We start from the raw sequence: 20,135 nt of genomic DNA, 5'->3' as shown, positions 1-20,135 counted from the left end.
AGTAGAGAAGGGGAGCAGATAGAGAGATCAATGGCAGAAAAAGTACGGGTAGGCATGTGGAAAAAGGTGTTTGTTCCAGTATTTAGAAGGGAAAGGTCATTGTCATTGAGCATGTGCTCTATGACTCGTCCCCTTCGATTGATGTTAGCACTACCCCACAGGGTGTTATGTCCATTAAAATCCCCAAGAAGTAAGAAAGGGGGAGGCAGCTGCGTTAGAAGATCATCAAGGTCTTCCTGGGAGATGTCAGTCCCAGGTGGCAAATAGATGGAGCAGACGGTTAATAAAAATCCCACCGTAAGGCGAATTGCAATAGCTTCTATGCTAGTTGTAATTAGCAAGGGCTGCACTGGGGTCTGGTTACCCACAAGGATAGCCACTCCCCCATGTACAGAGCCATCCGCAATTCTGTCCGTACGAAAAAATGTGGTGTTATGCATCGTGGGATCGTCATTTGCCTTTAGATATGTCTCCTGCAAGCAAAAGCAAACTGGCTCGTGCTTTTGCAGGAGTGCCTTGATGTCATCAATATTTCGCCGGAATCCACGACAATTCCATTGTAGGAATTTAGCCATTATTTTGGCTTGGTGGGTCCATCAGGCGGCTTCCGAGGTGCTGAGGGCTTACTTTTATCAGTCTTGGATTTGTCTTTTTTGGGGAAGAATGGACGCTGTCCCGTGTCCATTTCCTCCTCCGCAAAGAGTTCCAAGACTGACTCTTCGGGTACCTCCTTCTGCTCGACATCCATCTTTTCTTGGGTACTAGGGGGGACTTCCCCTTTCTTATTCTTTTCTTTCAGAACTACCTTCGTAATTTGTGGAGCGTTAGGAGGTACCGATATAGGTGTGGCAGCTGATTGGTCCTTCTGTGCAGGTTTTTGTGAACTTAATAGATACCGCGCGATGGGAGTGAAAGACTCCTTTGGAGGAATGGTCATGTCCGTCTGAGTTCCGACGGAACATCTCCCCGCCACCTTCTGGGCGTAGGTAGGTCTATTGATATTCAGGGGTTTGACCGATTTCCTTGCCTCCTGGTATGATATATTTAGCTCTGCCTTCAGCCGTTGAATTTCTTTTTCTTCTTTCCACCTCTGGCATGCTCGTGAGTAGGCCGGATGTTCGCCTTCACAGTTAATACAGGTGGGTTTTGCGGCTGAACAAGCTGTTGTTTCGTGGTCCTTTGCACCGCATCGAGCGCATGCAGAGACTCCACGGCAGGCCATTTGAGAATGTCCATACTTCTGACATTTGAAACACCGTAAAGGGTTCGGAATGTATGGACGCACTGAACAGTTGATGTATCCAGCTTTTATCTCATCAGGAGGTTTAGGAGTGTTAAAAGTCAGGATAACGCTCCTGGTTTTAACAATTTTACCATCCCTTCGCGCAGTGATTCTCTTGACGGCAATGACTCCCTGTGGTTTTAATTCGGAGCAGATTTCCTCCTCGTATACGTCGAGAAGGTCCCACTCCGAAATGACACCTCTAGATGAATTGAGTGTTCTGTGTGGTGTCACTGTTATAGGGATTCCTCCGATTGATGTTGTTCGGAGTAGATGTTCCGATTGCCTGTCATTTTTAGTTTCAATTAAGAGGTCTCCAGAACGGAGCCTCTTAACTGATTTGGGAGAACCTGCTAACCCGTCTAACCCTTTCTGTATGAAGAAGGGCGACATTTTACCAATCGGTTTTTCACCGGTTGAGTGCATAATTAGGAACCTTGGGACTGGCCCAGATGGTAATTCGGTTCGCTGCCTCTTATTAGCAATAATGCTATCTGGATCTTTGTCAATGGTTTCAGATAGGGACCGGGTTGGGGCCCCTGAAGAAGTTTGTTTATCAGGATTCATGTAGTTTATTAAATTGTTCAGTGCCCGGGCTCCCCACCCACCACGGAGCCCAAAGGGACGCCCACTACCCGGCATGCAATAAATGCGCTCGGGAGTGGGACGCCAGGGCTACCCAGACACTATACCCGCACCGCCGCCAGCCTGAATCCTGTCCCTCGGACCATGAGGGTAGGGGCGTGGCATTGACACGGTTGACCCTCGCAGGCGAGCCTACTAGCCGATTGATCCTAGCCGGGCCTTCCAGGACTACCCGTCTTGTCGAAGCAGGGGCCAAAGTGGTGTATTGAAGCTGGGCCCCTCAACCACCAGGATCCCCCTTTCCGAATTTCCACGGGTCGCAGCGCACGGCAAACACGCCGGATTCCATTGATGTAAGCCTGGAACCTGGGCTGTGGGCGTTGGATCCCAGTGATGCTAGTCTGGAAGTCCAGCAGCGTCACTGGGAGGTCCCCTCACCACGTACAGGTGCCCACGTTGAGGGGTCGAAATATAGCACTGTTGGTGTTAAATTAAATACTCCTATATAGTCCAATACGTTTTAAAAATATTACAAGTTCATTTATGTTTGCTTCATTTCCCAGGATATGAGTTAAATCATGTGAGAGGTTCAGCCTAGAGACTGACTGAAAAGTGTTTGACCGTATGGTTGAATATAGGGGACAATCGAAGAGGAAATGCCTAACAGTAAGTTGACTGTCACAGGATGAACACTGGGGTGGATCTTCTCCCAGTAGCAGGAACAGATGAGTATGATGAGTGTGTCCAATTCTGAGTCTTGCCAGTACTACTTCCTCTCGTCTGTTTTGTCGAAAGCCTGAGAGCCACAGCTTTGGTTCTTGCTTTATCTGGTAAAGTTTATTGTTGGTGTTACTTTTCCAGATCTGTGACCAATTGTCATAACTTGCTTTGCGAATAACAGGCTTATAATCAGTGTAAGGAACCTGAAGATGTTCTGGGCCAGCTGGATGAGGATTTTTAGCTGCAAGATCCGCACTTTCATTTCCCGGAATACCAGAATGGCCAGGGATCCAGCAAAAACTGATTGATTGATTAGACACACTGCAGGAAAATAGCTGAGAATGAATGTGTTTCAAGGTAGGATGAGAAGATGAAAAATTCTTCCTTATGGCAGAAACAGCACTGAGCGAGTCAGTGTAAATTATGACAGGTGAGATGGAAAGTTCAATAATTTTACTGAGTGCTAATTTGATGGCATATAATTCGGCTGTGAAGACGCTGCAGACTAATGGTAGTGAAGCTGTAACCGTTAGAGAAGGAAAAACTGCAGCTGCACCAACCGCAGTAGCTGTTTTGGATCCGTCAGTATAGACTTTACAGGCATGGGAGTTCAGAGTAGTGTGAGCTAAGTGCAACTGCCTGATATTAAAGGAAGGTACAGTATTCTTTCCCCACTCCAAAAAATGTGTATCGTGGGAGGAAGAAACGTATGTCCAAGGTGGAACAGGAGCAGTTGTGTTCTGAAAAATATCGCTTAAATTGATATTCCAACTCTGAGAAAGCTCTTTAATCCTTAGTGAAGCAGGTCTGTTTTCATTTGGCTTGCTGTCATATATCAAATCCCACCGAGTATTATAAAGATACTCCCAACTGGGGTGAGATGGAAGACTCTGGATCTTAGCAGCATAGTGGAGCAATAATGATTTCCTACGAAGATGTAATGGAGGATCGTGTGCTTCGATATAGAGACTCTGGATTGGAGAAGTCTTAAAAGCGCCCAACGCAGTCCTGAGAGCACTGTGCTGGACAATATTTAGACGTTGTAAAGTAGTGCTCCTGGCAGAGTCATACACCGGACAACAATAATCTAGCCGTGACCGGATTAAAGTTCTATAAAGGTGCAATAGTGTATACCGATCAGCGCCCCATGACATAGCCGAGACTGATCGCAGTATATTCAGATGCTTTAGACATGTATTTCTTAAATGAGAGATGTGAGCTTGAAAATTCAGCTTGCTATCTAATATCACTCCAAGGAATTTAATGGTACTTACAAGCGGGATTGGAATATTGTTTATTTGTAATTCCGGTTGGTTGGTTGGTTGGTTGGTTGGTTGGTTATTGGACGTTTAATGGCGCATCAGCAACTAAGGCTATCATGCGCCAAGTCTAGGGTAATAAAATATAAAATATAAAATAGCATATCTAGTTAATATATTATACACAAAAATATGGCATAGACCATTTACAATATGCTAAACATGAGGGCAGTCTAAATAAAACTATGTAGATTAATCAGTTCTAAAAACCTGAATACATCTGACACATTGTCATCGTCGGATAAAATCTGCCTGAGTGTATAAGGCTCAGACAGATGGTTAAAACATGAACGGCGTTCATTATTAAAATATGTACATTCGACTAAAATATGACGGATACTTAAAAAAAAAATTGTAATTCCGGATCGGGATGGAGAGTTCGTTTCTTGCAAAAGTGGGTGAGAGTGCATTTCTTTTCTGATAGTTTGTAGCCATTCCGTGAAGTCCACGATTGTATTTTGGTAATAGCAAGTTGGAGCTGCCGTTCGATGGTGTTCATACTTTGAGATCGACAAGAAATTGTAAGGTCATCTGCGTACATGTAAGTTTCAACAGTTTTTGGGATGTCTCGTGTTATGCTGCTAACTCGGATTGAAAATAGTGTTGGACTAAGTATCGATCCCTGCGGGACTCCTTCTTCCTGAATGTGAAATGCAGAGAGTACATTTTTATATCGGACCTGAAAAGAACGCAATTGCAGAAAATTTTGAATTATTTTCGGCAAATGGCCCCTAAGCCCCAAGTGGTAAAGGTCCATAATAATCCCATGACGCCATGTAGTGTCAAATGCCTTTTCAAGATCTAGGTTGACCATGACAAGATGTTGTTTCATGACAAAGGCATTGCGGATATGAGATTCGGCTTTGATAAGCACGTCCAGCGTTGATCTATTCTTCCGAAAGCCATACTGATGATCTGGAAGGAGATTTTGTGACTCCAGGATGTAAGTTTGTTTAGTTTGTTTGTTTAGTTTAGTTTTATTGGCGCATCAGCGACTAAGGCTATAATGCGCCAAAACCTTGTCATGAAAGTGATAAAAAGCTTTCAGTGACCTAACGAATTAGGTCACTAAGTCAGGGTATAAAAGCCACGTATATATTTTAAAAGACGAATAGCAGTAAACAAGGTAAAAATAAAAAGATTTTTTAAATATGGTTAAAAAGGTTTACTGATTTCAAGAAACTAAAAATAGCAGACACGTGGTTTGGTTTGGTTTGGTTTTGGTTTTATTGGCGCATTAGCTACTAAGGCTATAATGCGCCAAGACCATGTCATTTATAAAATAATTTAAACTTTCAGTGACCTAATTAGTTAGGTCACTATGTCAAGAAGTATAAGAAAAATGTAGATTTTATAAACGAGTAAAAATATTTATTGACTTTAAAAATCTAAAAATAGCAGACACATTGTCATTGTCGGATAAAATCTGACTGAGTGTATATGGCTCAGTCAGATGATTAAAAGCGGTAAGACGGATACTGCTAAAAACTGGACATTCGATTAAAATGTGTCTAATTGATAAAACTGTGCCACAAGACTCACACATAGGAGGGTCATCAGCCCTCAGCAAAAATGAATGAGTTAAATGACTGTGTCCTATGCGGGTCCGGGCAAGAACAACTTCCTCCTTACGATTCCTGCGCAGACTAGACTGCCACGGTTCAATTAAAGGCTTTATACGGTATAGTTTATTCCCAGTCTGTCCATTCCACAACTCCTGCCATTGGGAATGTATCTTCTCGTGTATTATTTGCCTGTAGTCTGTATAGGGGACTGACAGGCAGAGATTATTATTAGGGATTGCTGATTTGGCTGCGGTGTCAGCCAAATCATTTCCCCTAATCCCAATGTGGCTGGGAATCCAGCAGAAGCGGATGTCATATTCGCGATCATGGAGAACGTGAATCTTCTGCTGAATGCTAGACAGAACCGGGTGAGGATTATACCTCACGGATATTAAAGCCTGTAACACACTGAGAGAGTCAGAATATAAAATGAACCGTTGGTATTGGCATTCACTAATGTGATCCAAGGCTAACTTTATAGCGTGCAGCTCTGCAGTAAATATGCTGCATTCAGAAGGAATCTGCTCCGAAGTAGTGCTGTCTCTAAAGACAGCAGCAGATCCCACATATGATTCCGCCTTCGAGCCGTCTGTGTAGACTGGCGCGAAGTCAGAATGTTCAGCTCGGTGTGCTGAAAAAAGCTGCAGGTAGAGAGACGATGGAGTGTCCGACTTACCCCAATTTCTAAGGGACAAGTCACATGCCGGGACATGAGCATGCCAGGGTGGAAGGGGTTGCTTTGGTGTTTGGGCAACCCTGTCTACCTTTATATTAAGTTCTTTGAGTAGCTCTTGGACACGAATACCAAAAGGACGATTGGCAGTCTTACGGGAGTTGTACAAATTTTCCCATCGCGGCTCAAAAACGGTTAGCCACGTAGGGTGGTCTGGCAGGGATTTCAGTTTTAGAGCGTAGTTTAGTGACAACTGCTTACGTCGAAGCAATAATGGCGGTTCGTTTGCTTCGACGTATAAGCTCTGGACAGGGGATGTGCGATATGCTCCAACAGCGGTACGGAGAGCCAGATGATGGACAGGATCGAGCCAACGAAGTACACTGTCTCTGGCCGAATTGTATACCAGGGACCCGTAATCCAGTCTGGATCGTACAAGTGCACGATAGATGCGTAGTAGGGTGCATCGATCCGCACCCCAAGATGTTGAGGAAAGAGAGCGCAGAATATTTAGCCCTCTTGTGCACTTTGTGCGGAGTTGACGGATGTGATCCAGAAAGGTCAGCTTTTTATCGAATACGAGTCCCAAGAATTTTGTGTCCGCTGCTATTGGAATTACATTTTGTCCGAGCTTTAATTCAGGTTCAGGATGAAGATTACGCTTACGACAAAAGTGTACGCAAACGGTCTTCTCCGGCGAGAACCTGAAGCCATTAGCAAGAGCCCAGGAGTTGAGGCGATCAATAGCTTTCTGCAGTTGTCTTTCAATAACCCTCATGTTGCATGACTGACAAAATATGCTAAAGTCATCAACATAGAGGGCACAGTTTACAGTTGGAGGAAGTTGTTCTGTGATGGAATTCACTTTGATGGCAAAAAGCGTGACACTTAGTACTGATCCTTGTGGTACTCCCTCCTCTTGGCTAAAGGAACGAGAGAGTGAGGATCCCACACGAACTTGGAAAGATCGATTGGCTAAAAAGTTTTTAATAAAAATGGGGAGTTGCCCCCTAAGGCCAAGGCTATGCAGATCTTTCAAGATGCCAAATCTCCAAGTTGTGTCATACGCTTTCTCCATGTCAAAGAACACCGACACCAAGTGTTCACGTTTTAGGAAAGCATCCCGGATGGATGCTTCCAATCTAATAAGATGGTCCAGAGTGGACCGGTTCCTTCGGAAGCCGCACTGTATGTTGGAGAGAAGGTCATTTGATTCTAAGTACCATATTAAACGAGAATTAACCATTCTCTCCAGGATTTTGCACAGACAGCTAGTCAGAGCAATAGGACGATAGTTGGTGGTGACTTTTGGATCCTTTCCTGGCTTAGGGAAGGCAAGAACGATTGCCTTTCGCCAGGAATCCGGAAACTGCCCTTCAGTAAAGATTCTGTTATACAGAAAGAGCAGACAATCCATAGATTTTGGTGAAAGATGTTTAATCATGTCGTAATGGATGCCATCTGGTCCAGCAGCACTTGCTTTGGAAAGAGCGAGGGCTCTTTTCAGTTCCTGAATAGTAAAATCCCCGTTGTAGGGATAGAGGCCCTTGGACTTAAAATTAAGTGCTTCTCTTTCCAGTTTATGTTTCAGGACCAGGAACTCTGGGGAGTATGAGGATGTTGCGGAGATGTTGGAGAATGTTTCCCCAAGAGCATTGGCTATTGCAGTTGGATCTGCAATAGCGCATCCATTATAATCTAAGATTGAAGAAGGGTGGGATGTATATTTTCCCTTCATTTTCCGGATTTTATCCCAGACTACCTTAGAGTTGGTAGACTGGTTAATAGATGATGTAAAACGGATCCACGATTCCTTTTGACTCTGATGACGGATGTAGCGTGCTTTGGCTCGTGCACGTTTGAAGGCTATAAGGTTGTCCGTGGTAGGATATCGGCGAAATATCCCCCACGCTTTGTTTTGAGCCTTTTTGGCTGCTGTGCATTGTGAATTCCACCAAGGTTTGGGGCAGACACGTGGTCATTGTCGGATAAAATCTGACTGAGTGTATAAGGCTCAGTCAGATGGTTAAAAGCGATAAAACGAGCATTACTAAAACTGGGACAGTCACATAAAATATGTTTAACGGATAAAATGGTGTCGCATTGCTCGCACATAGGAGGATCATCCGCCCTCAGCAGAAACGAATGTGTCAGATGACTGTGTCCTATGCGGAGTCGGGCAAGAGCAACTTCCTCGCTCCGATTCCTGCGCAGACTGGACTGCCATGTTTGTATTAGAGGCTTTATTTGGTATAATTTATTTGTTCTCTCTCTATGCCATAGTTCTTGCCATTGGGAATATATATTTTCTCGTATTATTTGCCTGTAGTCTGTATAGGGGACTGACAGGCAACGATTGTTAGTGGGAGCTGCTGATTTGGCTGCAGTGTCAGCCAAATCATTTCCCTTTATCCCAATATGGCTAGGAATCCAGCAGAAGCGAATATCAAATTTATATTTATGAAGAGAATATATCTTCTGCTGAACCCGAGAGAGAACTGGATGACAGCTGCGTCTCAAAGATAATAAAGCCTGTAATACACTCAAAGAATCAGAGTATATTATTGACCTTTGGCATTGAGAAATTCGAATGTGATCCAAGGCTAACTCTATAGCATGCAGCTCTGCAGTGTATATGCTGGATTCGGGAAGAATCTGCTGAGATATTATAGTGTCCGGGAACACAACAGCAGATCCAACGAACGATTCAGACTTCGAGCCGTCTGTGTAGACGGGCAGGAAGTCGGAGTTCTCAGCTCGATGTGCAGAAAAGAGCTGCTGGTAGACAGATGATGAGGTCTCAGACTTTACCCATTTCTTAAGGGAAAAGTCGCACGATGGAGTATGAGCATGCCAGGGTGGAAGAGTTTCTTTTGGTGTTTGTGCAACCTTGTCTACCATGATGTTAAACTCTCTGAGTAGCTCTTGGACACGAATGCCAAAAGGTCGGTTGGCAGTCTGACGGGTATTATATAAGTTTTCCCAACGTGGATCAAAAACGGATGTCCACGTAGGATGGTCTGGCAGGGATTTCAGCTTTAGAGCATAGTTTAAAGACAACTGCTTACGTCGAAGCGATAACGGTGGTTCGTTTGCTTCGACGTATAAACTCTGGACAGGAGATGTGCGATATGCTCCAGTAGCGACACGAAGAGCCTGGTGATGGACAGGATCCAGCCATCGAAGGGCACTGTCTCTGGCTGAAGAATATACCTGGGACCCATAATCAAGTTTGGATCGCACAAGTGCACGGTAAAGCCGAAGAAGCGTACAACGGTCTGCTCCCCAAGATGTAGAGGAGAGCGAGCGGAGAATATTAAGCCCGCGTGTGCACTTTGTGCGAAGTTGACGGATGTGGTGCAGAAAGGTCAGCTTTTGATCAAATACGAGTCCCAAGAATTTTGTGTCCGCTGCTACTGGAATAGCATTTTGTCCAAGCCTTAATTCAGGTTCAGGATGAAGATTACGCTTGCGACAAAAGTGTACGCAAACGGTCTTCTCCGGCGAGAACCTGAAGCCATTTGCAAGTGCCCAGGAGTTGAGGCGATCAATGGATTTTTGCAGTTGTCTTTCAATAACCCTCATGTTGCATGACTGACAAAATGCAGGATGTAAGTAAGCCTAGTGTGAACCATTGTTTCGAAAACTTTACCCAGGCAGCTCGTAAGAGATATTGGCCTATAGTTTTCAACACAGGAATGATCTTTTCCTGGTTTTGGTAAAGCAATAATGAAAGAATGACGCCAGGAGGAAGGATAGGCATTTTCGGAGAATATCCGATTATAAAAGATTAACATGGTACTCAAATCTTCTTGAATTAAATGTTTCAGCATAACATAATGAACTCCATCTGGGCCTGCAGCACTGTTTGAAGATCTGTTTAACGATTCTTGAAGTTCTATGAATGTAAAGGGTTGGTTGTACGGGAAAGAACGGTTCGTGAAAAAGTTGATTTTATATCGTTCTGCACTAGTTTTGATGTTCTGAAATGTGGACCCATAGGAGGCAGAAGCAGAGATTGTAGCAAATGATTCAGCAAGTGCATTAGCAACTTCTTCAGCTGTAGATAGGTCTTTCCCTTTCCAATGAAGTATTGGAGAGGGCATACGAGCGAATTTCCCATTTAGTGCCTGTATTTTTTTCCAAATGAGGCGTGTGTCGGTGTCTTTTGTGATTGTTGAGGCAAAAGCGATCCACGAGTCTCGTTTCGCTTTCCGTCTAATCTGCCTTGCTTTTGCTTTAAACCTTTTATAAGCAATGAGGTTATTAGTGGTGGGATTCTTACGGAAATTATTCCAAGCTCGGTTTTTTTCCTGTTTGGCAGTGAAGCAATCTGCATTCCACCAGTGATTTCGGTGATTGTGATATGTCTTGGATTTTGGAATGTAAGTATTTGCTGCAGTCAGAATCTGATTGGTGATGTAAGTATTTACATCATCAATAGGTTCTTTTTTAACGTAAGATCTGTCTAGAAGTATTTGAGCAGAATAGCCATCCCAGTTCGCCTTTTTAAACTTCCAAGAGGATCGTTTATCAGGATTTGGTGTTACTCCTGTTTGTAAGGAGCAAATGATCGGAAAGTGGTCACTGCTAAAAGGATCAGTTAATACAGACCATGTCATGATTGGAAAGATGGAAGGTGAGCAAACTGACAAGTCAATTTGAGAAGTAGATCCTGTAGGTAGGTGGATGTAGGTAGGAGATCCAGAGTTTAATAAATTTAGGTCATTATTATATATAAATTCCTCGATCAACTTGCCTCTTCTGTCCATTGTAGCTGATCCCCACAATGGATGGTGGCCATTAAAGTCACCGAAAAGACAAATTGGAGTTGGAAGTTGTGCGATGAGGTTGTCAAGTTCTGATTGGGCCAGTGATAGAGATGGTGGAATGTAAATCGAAACAATGGTAACTGAAATACCAACTGCAATCCGAGCTGCCACAGCTTCTAGGCTGGTTCTTAATTGGATCGGTCTGGACGGTATGTTAGTATTTACAAGAATGGCTACTCCTCCACGGGCAGGAGACTCTGGGCTTCTGTCTCGTCTGTATATCATAAAATTTGAGAATTTCGGCGAAACTTGGGGTGACAAGAATGTTTCCTGTAGGCATATACCTATGGGGTTAAACTGAGAGATTAAATCTCTTATGTCATCCGAATGGCTGCTTAGTCCTCTACAATTCCACTGTATGATGTTAGGCATTATTTTGGTTTGGCTGAAGATGATTCATCTGACTGTTTTTTATGTGCAGGGCATTTTTTTCGGTCTTTTTTTGGGAATAATGGACGTCCAGTATCCATAGTGTCATTGGCATGGAGTTCTAGAATAGGGTCTTCATCATTTTGGTGTATATCCACTTCCATAGTGTTGGTTGGTGGATCAGTTTCCTTAGAGTCTTTATTGGGTTTCAATCTTTCTGCATCATTTGAGACTGTCACAGTATCAGTTGGGATACTAATTGGGGTGTTGGTGGCATGGCTGGTTTTTGTTTTAGAATTTTCTTTTCCAGTGGTTGATAAGGTTGTTTTAACCCAATTAGCTAGCGAGACGTTGGGCGGTATTGAGACATCTGTTTGAATTGCAGTTGTATGAAAACTGCGAGTTCGAGAGGCATATGATGGACTTGGCATGGTCAACATTATTTGTCTGCGTGCCTCAGGATATGTGACTTTATGTTCTACTTTGTATTTTTGGATTGTCCTACCTGTTTTCCACATCTCACATGATTTAGAAAAGGCGGGGTGATTGCCTTTGCAGTTGGGGCAAATGGGAATTGCGGCTGGACAATCTGCCTGTGTATGATCTTTTGCTCCACAAATAGGACAGATGGCGTCACCTCTGCATGCCTGCTGTGAATGGCCATATTTTTGGCATTTGAAACAGCGAAGAGGATTTGGGATGTATGGACGAATTCGACAATTTAAATATCCAGCTTTTACTGAGGAAGGCAAATCAGGAGTACTAAAAGTTAAAATGATGGAACGAGTTGGAATGAGATTTCCATCTTTTTTTGTCATAATTCTTTTAGCAGCGATTACCTTTTGATGGCTAAGTTCTTGGACTAATTCCTCCTCAGACACTGTAATTAAGTCCCATTCTGTGATGACTCCTTTAGATGAATTTAAGGTATTGTGAGGAGTGACAGACACTGGTAATCCACCAAATGTAGTTGTTTTTAATAGCCACTCAGAATGTTTGGATGTGGCTGTTTCAACCAGGAGATCTCCTGATTGTAGTCGCTTCACCATTTTTGGTGATCCTGCAATAGATTCTAGATGTCTTTGAATCATAAATGGTGATAACTTGCCCACGGGCTGCGTGGACAGAGAGTGTATCACAAGAAAATTAGGGATGTCTGGACGCTGTGCTTCAGTTCGAAGCCTTTTTGGTTGATTAATATCATGAGAGGATTCATGTCTTGAGCTTGAAGGCTCTAAGGGTGGAAAATTGTTTGAATCCATGATAGCTCCTTTTGGCCCTGGGGGTTTATCTTTACCGCCCAGGTTTCCGGCCCCGCCACGGGGAGGCAGGAGCAGTGCCACGAGGTGACCAAGCGGCTGAGTTAGTAAGTTAGTACTAATAGAAAAAAACAGAAAGGTGGTTTCCCTTTCTGGGCTTCTGCCTACTTCTTGTAGTGCGAGAGAGCTACTATGCAATAGAAATCAAGAAAACGGTTTTTCAAACTAAAATAGAAACTGTTCGCTCAAATGTTCTCTGTAGAAAAACGCTTTGGAAAACGCACTAGAATCGCTTGGCCACGGAACGCTTGGCACCCGGGGCCCCCGATTTTGGGAAAGCAAGAATTATTGCATGACGCCAACTGTCTGGAAATTGGTTTTCTAGGAAGATTCTGTTATATAGTTCTAGTAATGCCATTTGGGATTGATCATTGAGTTGTTTTAACATCATATAGTGGATTTGGTCTGGACCTACAGCACTTTGCTTTGTCTGGGATAGAGCGTGTTTCAATTCGTAGAATGTTAAGGGTAGGTTGTACTCTTCATTATTTCTTGTGGAAAAATTCAGTTTATGTCTTTCCATTCTTGCTTTGTATATTTGAAAACTGGGAGTATATGATGTGGTCGCTGATATTCTGGCGAAGGTTTCGCCCAGTGCATTGGCTATTTCTGATGGCTCTGCAGTGACTTGTCCATTCCAGTTTAGGATCGGAGTTGGGGTAATCGGGTATCTGCCACTCATTTTGTTAATTTTATTCCAGACAGTTTTAGATGGTGTGGAACTTGTTAATGTAGATGCAAATTTTATCCAGGATTCTTTCCTACTGGCCCGCCTAATATATCTGGCTCTTGCCCGTGCCTTCTTGAACAATATGAGGTTCTCTAAAGTTGGATATCTGCGAAAAGTATTCCAGGTTTTGTTTCGCTCTTTCTTAGTCTGCGCACATTCTGCATTCCACCATGATTTTGGATGTGTTGGAAAGTGAGACGATGTTTTTGGGATAGAGTGTTCAGCAGCTTGAATTATTTTATTTGTTATATATTGTACTGCTGCATCTAACGGTTTTTGCTTGATGGTATCAACATTTAGTTTTGCTAATGTTTTATAAGTTTCCCAATCTGCTTCATTTATTTTCCATCTGGGAGTTTTGCGTGACTTGCATGTGGTTCCTAATGCCATGGTGATGATTATTGGATAGTGATCACTGCTGAGAGGATCACTGTGCACTGACCAATCAAGTCTTGGAAATAGTATTGGAGAACATATAGACAGGTCTATAGCTGTAGTATTTCTTGATGGAAGATGTGTATAAGTATGTGTGCCGTCGTTCAACAAAGTTAAATCATTCTCGTCTATCCATTTTTCAATTTGTTTTCCTCTCCGATCTGTGGTTGTGTTACCCCACACAGGGCTATGCCCATTGAGGTCGCCTAGTATACAGAAGGGGGTTGGCAACTGCCTTACAATGTCTTCTAAGTCCTGTTGTAATAAATTTTGGTTTGGTGGAACATAAATTGTTATTACTGTTATGAGGGATCTAGCGGCTATGCGTACTGCAATCGCTTCAAGGGTTGTGTTTAGCGGGACAATCTGGGAAGGAATGCGAGAATTTATTAGTATTGCCACACCACCATGGGTTGTGCCACCTGTTACTCTGTCCTTTCGGTATGCTGTATAGTTCTTTATTAAGGTAGAGTCTTGAGGTCTGAGGTAGGTTTCTTGTAAGCAAAGACATAATGGTGCATACTGTGTAATCAGGTCATATATATCACCTATGTTAGTGCGGAGTCCTCTACAATTCCACTGGATTATGGTTTTCATTATTTTGTTTTGGAGAGGTTTTCGGTCTGTTTCCTAGATGCTGTTTTAAGTCTTTCACACGTTGGTTTTTCCTTTTTCGGGAAATATGGTTTTCCGGTGTCCATATCGTCTTCCGCGAAAATCTCTAATACTGGTTCATCTGCTTGGTTGGTTGCTTCTGTCTCCATTTGTTCGGTTGCCTTCTGACTTATGACATTATGTTTTCCTTGAGGTGCTTTCGATTCTGAGTGTTTCTTATCGGGAGGCACGGAAAGTGGTGTGTTGGTGAGTTTCTCTTGATGTTTTGGCTGGGAAATTGTGAGTAGTGCTCGTGCCCAGTCTGAGATAGATTTCTTTGGAGGAATTGTAAAATCTGTTTGGGTTTCTATTGTACGACAATTCGTTATGATCTGCGCGTAGGAAGGTCTGTTTAAGATAGTCGGGTGTATAGTTCTCTTAGCTTCTTGGTATGTGACAGAATGTTCCACTTTATACCGCTGAATCTGCTTTTCTCTTTTCCAATATTCACAATTCTTGGAATAGGCAGAATGGTCTCCCTTGCAGTTTGGACATTTCGGTTTCTCGGATGAACAGTTCTGATTGCTGTGATCCTGGGACCCGCAGTTGGAACAGATAGCTACACCACGGCATGCCATTTGTGAATGACCATACTTTTGGCATTTAAAGCAGCGGAGAGGATTTGGAATGTATGGTCTGATGTTACAATTTAGATATCCGGCCTTCACAGTTGTAGGTGGTTTAGGAGTGTTGAACGTTAGTATGATAGTTCTGGTTGGGATAAGTGTCCCATCTCTTGTAATTTTAATCCTTCTCACAGCTATAACGCCTTGATTTTCAAGTTCATTTTTAATTTCTTCTTCGGAGACGCTGATAAGGTCCCACTCAGAAATTACTCCTTTCGATGTATTTAGCGTATTATGGGGAGAGACCTTTACTGGGATCCCACCAAATGTTTTCATTTGAAGCAGTCTTTCTGCGTGTTTGGCATTTGCTGTCTCGACTAGAATGTCGCCTGATTTTAGTCGCTTAACATTTTTTGGTGTTCCAGCCACACTTTCTAAACATTTCTGGATGACGAATGGCGACAATTTTCCTAATGGCTGTTCTGTCGTAGAATTAAAGACAATAAAGGTAGGTGCATTAAGTGATGCTATTTCCTTTTTTTGCCTTTTGGTTGCAGTAGTCACATTGTCCTCATTTTTCCGACTCAAAGGAGTCAGATCTTTGGGATTCGTGGTAATGTTTGAGTCATTCATGTTTGCTCCTTTTGGCCCTGGGAGTGAGAGCTTTTCCTCCCAGGTTTCCGGCCCCGCCACGGGGAGGCAGGAGCGGTGCCACCTAGTGACCAAGCGGAAGTAGATTAGTAGTTAGTAGGACTAGAATATATATAAAAGAAAGGTGACTTTCCTTTCTTAGGAACCTTTGCACTGATACTTTTCAGTAACTATATATATTTACAGAAGAGAATTAACTTTAAACTCTTGATATATCTAACACTCTTTCACTTTATGAATCGCTTTAGAATTGCACAGAAATCGCCTGATCACTAGAAACGCTTGGCACTCGGGGCCGGACTACTCGGTAATCGTATTGCTCTAGTTCATCATCTCAAATATCTTGGAGTTTGGATTGATGATAAGCTTTCTTTTCTTCAGCATATTAAGTTCCTCGTGCAGAAGGTCAGGACGGTTGCTGGTTGGATACTGAACATTACTAGATCTTTATGGGGTTTAAAATCTTCAACTCTTCAACTATATTACTCCTGTTTGTATCTTCCCATAGTTTGCTATGGTGCTGGCGTGTGGGGTTTCAAGGCCTCAAACTTCTATATCAAGAAATTATTACTCCAATCACAAAGATCTTTCCTGCTGGCCACATGCAGGGCCTGCAGAACGGTTTCAACGGAATCCCTTCAGATTTTGAATGGTCGACTTCCAATCTACTACGATGTTATTTATACTTATCTGGCTTATCAAAGGAAAATTGGCAACCAGGTTTATATTGATGATTTCACTTATGACTCTACTCTTTCAGTGAAGGAGGATAAATCCAGACTGTATAATTGCTTTGTCTCTTGTTGGCAGCGTTATTGGCAAACCTCGAGCCTTGGTCGAGACACGTATAACTTTCTTCCACAGGTCTTTGTTAAAAATAAGTCCCTGTACTGGCTCTCTTTCAGTATGTACGTTTCCTTTCTGATTACGGGACATGGAAGTCTCAATTCCAAGCTATTCAAATTTGGTCTGGTTCCTTCTCCTCTCTGCTCTTGTGGTTTGGAGGAGACGGTTGATCACTTAATTTTCAGTTGCTACCTTTACGCAGACCTACGTCATCCTCTTTTACTTGGCTGCAACATTAGTGACAGAACACAATATCCTCAACTGCTGGCCTCACAGGAAAACCTTGGCTTGTTTTCTGCGTTTGCAGAGAAACTTTTTAAAAGAAGACTTGCCATTAGACTGGATACTTGAAATGTATATAAGTTTCTGTTATTGAAATATGTTAATTTAGTTCTTTTAGTTTGGGCAAGAGCATTTTCTTTGCTTGTTTCATATATTAGATTATTCTTCTTTGTATTATGCGTTGTGTTGTCTCTGTTTTTGGTTGGGCCCCGGGGACAGAGACTGCACTTTTGTATTTTGCACATGTTTCTTTTAATTTTATATACTATTGTACTTATGTTATACCTTTATCTAGAATTTAACTTATTATAATGCATTCTTTTCTTTGCTTTTGGAATAGTTTCCATTCTTTTATCTCTGCTGCTGGCTAGGGCCGCAATAGCAGAGACCATATATATTTTCCACATAGTATGTTTGTTGTACAAATTGCATATTTATATTAACTTGTAAATAGTTTACATTTTGGTCTCTTTTGTTGGTATGGGCTCCTGCATTTGAGACCATACTTTTGTATATTTAGTGTAAATATTGTGTATTCTATACTTTTGTAAATAATTCTTGGCCTCTGTTGTTGGTCTGGGCAGTCACAACAGGGGCCATATCCTTGTATATATTTTCACTTGTATATTTTTTTTTTTTTTTTTTTTTTTTTTTTTTTGTTGAGGTCTAGTACCTCCCTAAGCTTCATGCTAGTCTCCCTGGAGCGCCTCCTCGTGGCTAGGGACGGGAGTCAGGACGCACGATATATTTGTTCTTGCCTCCTGGCTGCAAAGTCTCCAGGTGCCGGCACACAACACTCAACAAAACACACACTTATACAAATTTACAAAATGTACACACACTCGCCGGCTTAAAAACCTACAGAGGACACTGCGGCAATAGGGGAAACCCTGGGGGCCGCAAAAAACAAAATTACTTTGAATACTTTGTCCCTATCTAGTGGGCGACTAGTTGGATGGCATTTGCCCTATGTAGACATGTGTGAATAAGTCTCCTGGATTTATCTTTATACTTGTGTTTTTAGACCATCCCCCCCTTAGTGATTATGCACCCTTGAAAGAAGAAACTGTGGTGAGTTGACAGACAGTCTTGGTTCTTCTGTCAGTGAGAGAATTGCGCTCTGCTTAACGAAAATCGTTTTGCCATTTTACCGTTGTTTGAAGTCAACATTAACGTTAGAAAATGGATGCCTTATAACGTTGTATTTTTCTCTCACTGTCGGAATTTTATTTTGAGTTGGCATTTGTCCCCTAAGCTGTGGTGACAAATCGTCTTTCATAATTTTGGAACATAGGGGAGGCTGTTTTGGGACTGATGTGACATTTTTTATCTTGAAATTCCAGTCTATAGCCAGCCTATTTGAAATTTTGGCTTTGCCTACATGATAATTAAGAGTTGTTGTTTTGGTTTCATGCTTCCGCCATATTGTCTTCTTCGTTTGAATAGCCAATCCTGTTAAAGGTCAAAGTTTTTTGGAGGGAACTATATTAAAATGAGAGCTACCATTTTATTTTTAATGGCTGCCTCCATATGGAAGTCGCCATTTTGATTAACGATCGTGTATATTCAGTTTACGTGGTATTTCTTTATGACCGCCATTTTGAGGGGAGTTTTACTATCTTAATTTGATTTGATTTGATTTTGGGTTTATTGGCGCAAAAACAACTAAGGTTATACTGCGCCAAGAAACGATTAAAATAACATTAAAGTTAAATTCTGGTAACCTTTAAAAAGGTTACCTCGTCAAATTGTGATTTATATATGTGGGTATATATTAATCGCTTTTAAAAATTTAAAAACTGCCGACACGTGGTCGTTGTCTGATAAAATCCGACTGAGTGTATAAGGCTCAGTCGGATGAGTAAAAGCGGTAAAATGTATATTGCGAACATGGGTAAAAAGGACGCAATCTATTAAAATATGCTGTACAGTTAAAACGGTGTCGCAAGACTCGCACATAGGAGGGTCATCCGCCCTCAGCAGAAAAGAATGTGTCAGATGACTGTGACCTATGCGGAGTCGAGCAAGAACAACTTCCTCACTCCGATTCCTGCGCAGACCAGACTGCCAAGTTTGTAATACAGGCTTTATTTGATATAATTTATTTGTTCTCTGTCTGTGCCACAGTTCTTGCCATTGGGAATGTATCTTTTTGCGTATTATTTGCCTGTAGTCTGTATAGGGGACTGACAGGCAACGATTATGAGTGGGTGTTGCTGATTTGGCTGCAGCGTCAGCCAAATCATTTCCCTTTATCCCAATGTGGCTAGGAATCCAGCAGAAGCGGATATCAAACTTGCATTCATGAAGAGAATGTCTCTTCTGCTGAACCCGACAAAGAACTGGATGAGAATTATGTCTCGTAGATAATAAAGCCTGTAATACACTCAAAGAATCGGAATATATTATTGACCTTTGGAATTGACAAGTTCGAATGTGATCCAAGGCTAGCTCTATTGCATACAGCTCTGCAGTGTATATGCTGGATTCGGGAGGAATCTGCTGAGATATTATGGTGTCCGGAAAGACAACAGCAGATCCTACGCATGATTCAGACTTCGAGCCGTCTGTGTAAACGGGCAGGAAGTCTGAGTACTCAGCTTGGTGTGCAGAGTAGAGCTGCTGGTAGACAGATGATGAGGTCTCAGACTTTACCCATTTCTTAAGGGAAAAGTCGCACGGTGGGGGATGAGCATGCCAGGGTGGAGTAGGTTCTTTTGGTGTTTGTGCCACCTTGTCTACCATGATGTTAAACTCTCTGATTAGCTCTTGGACACGAATACCAAAAGGTCGGTTGGCAGTCTGACGGGTATTGTACAAGTTTTCCCAACGTGGCTCAAAAACCGATGTCCACGTAGGATGGTCTGGCAGGGATTTCAACTTTAAAGCATAGTTTAAAGACAACTGCTTACGTCGAAGGGATAACGATGGTTCGTTTGCTTCGACGTATAAGCTCTGGACAGGAGATGTTCGAAAAGCTCCAGTAGCGATACGGATAGCCTGATGGTGGACAGGGTCTAGCCATCGGAGGACACTATCTCTAGCTGAAGAGTATACCTGGGACCCGTAGTCTAATTTGGGTCGTACAAGTGCACGGTAAAGCCGTAGTAGGGTGCATCGATCTGCTCCCCAACGCGTTGAGGAGAGAGAGCGGAGGATATTGAGTCCCCTCGTGCATTTTGTACGAAGTTGACGAATATGTTTGAGAAAAGTCAACTTTTTATCAAACACAAGTCCCAAGAATTTTGTGTCTGACACTACTGGAATAACATTTTGTCCGAGCCTTAATTCAGGTTCAGGATGAAGA

The sequence above is a fragment of the Mastigoproctus giganteus genome, chromosome 7, assembly GCF_048544385.1.
Source record: "Mastigoproctus giganteus isolate SK-2022 chromosome 7, ASM4854438v1, whole genome shotgun sequence".
Lineage (NCBI taxonomy): Eukaryota > Metazoa > Arthropoda > Arachnida > Uropygi > Thelyphonidae > Mastigoproctus > Mastigoproctus giganteus.
The sequence above is the reverse complement of the archived record's forward strand: the minus strand, read 5'-3'. Positions refer to the sequence as shown.